Below are 327 nucleotides of genomic sequence, written 5' to 3'. Positions count from 1 at the left end.
AGGGTGCTGGGTCTAGATGACCCCAGCTAGATACTCATCTAACCTCCTCTTGAAGACCCCCAGGGTAGGGGAGAGCACCACCTCCCTTGGGAGCCCGTTCCGGACCTTGGCCACTCTAACTGTGAAGAAGTTCTTCCTAATGTCCAGTCTAAATCTGCTCTCTGCTAGCTTGTGGCCATTATTTCTTGTAACCCCTGGGGGCGCCTTGGTGAATAAAAACTCACCAATTCCCTTCTGTACCCCCGTGATGAGCTTATAGGCAGTCACAAGGTTGCCTCTCAACCTTCTCTTGCGGAGGCTGAAAAGGTCCAGTTTCTCTAGTCTCTC

The sequence above is a fragment of the Alligator sinensis genome, unplaced genomic scaffold (assembly GCF_000455745.1).
Source record: "Alligator sinensis unplaced genomic scaffold, ASM45574v1 scaffold1140_1, whole genome shotgun sequence".
Lineage (NCBI taxonomy): Eukaryota > Metazoa > Chordata > Crocodylia > Alligatoridae > Alligator > Alligator sinensis.
The sequence above is the reverse complement of the archived record's forward strand: the minus strand, read 5'-3'. Positions refer to the sequence as shown.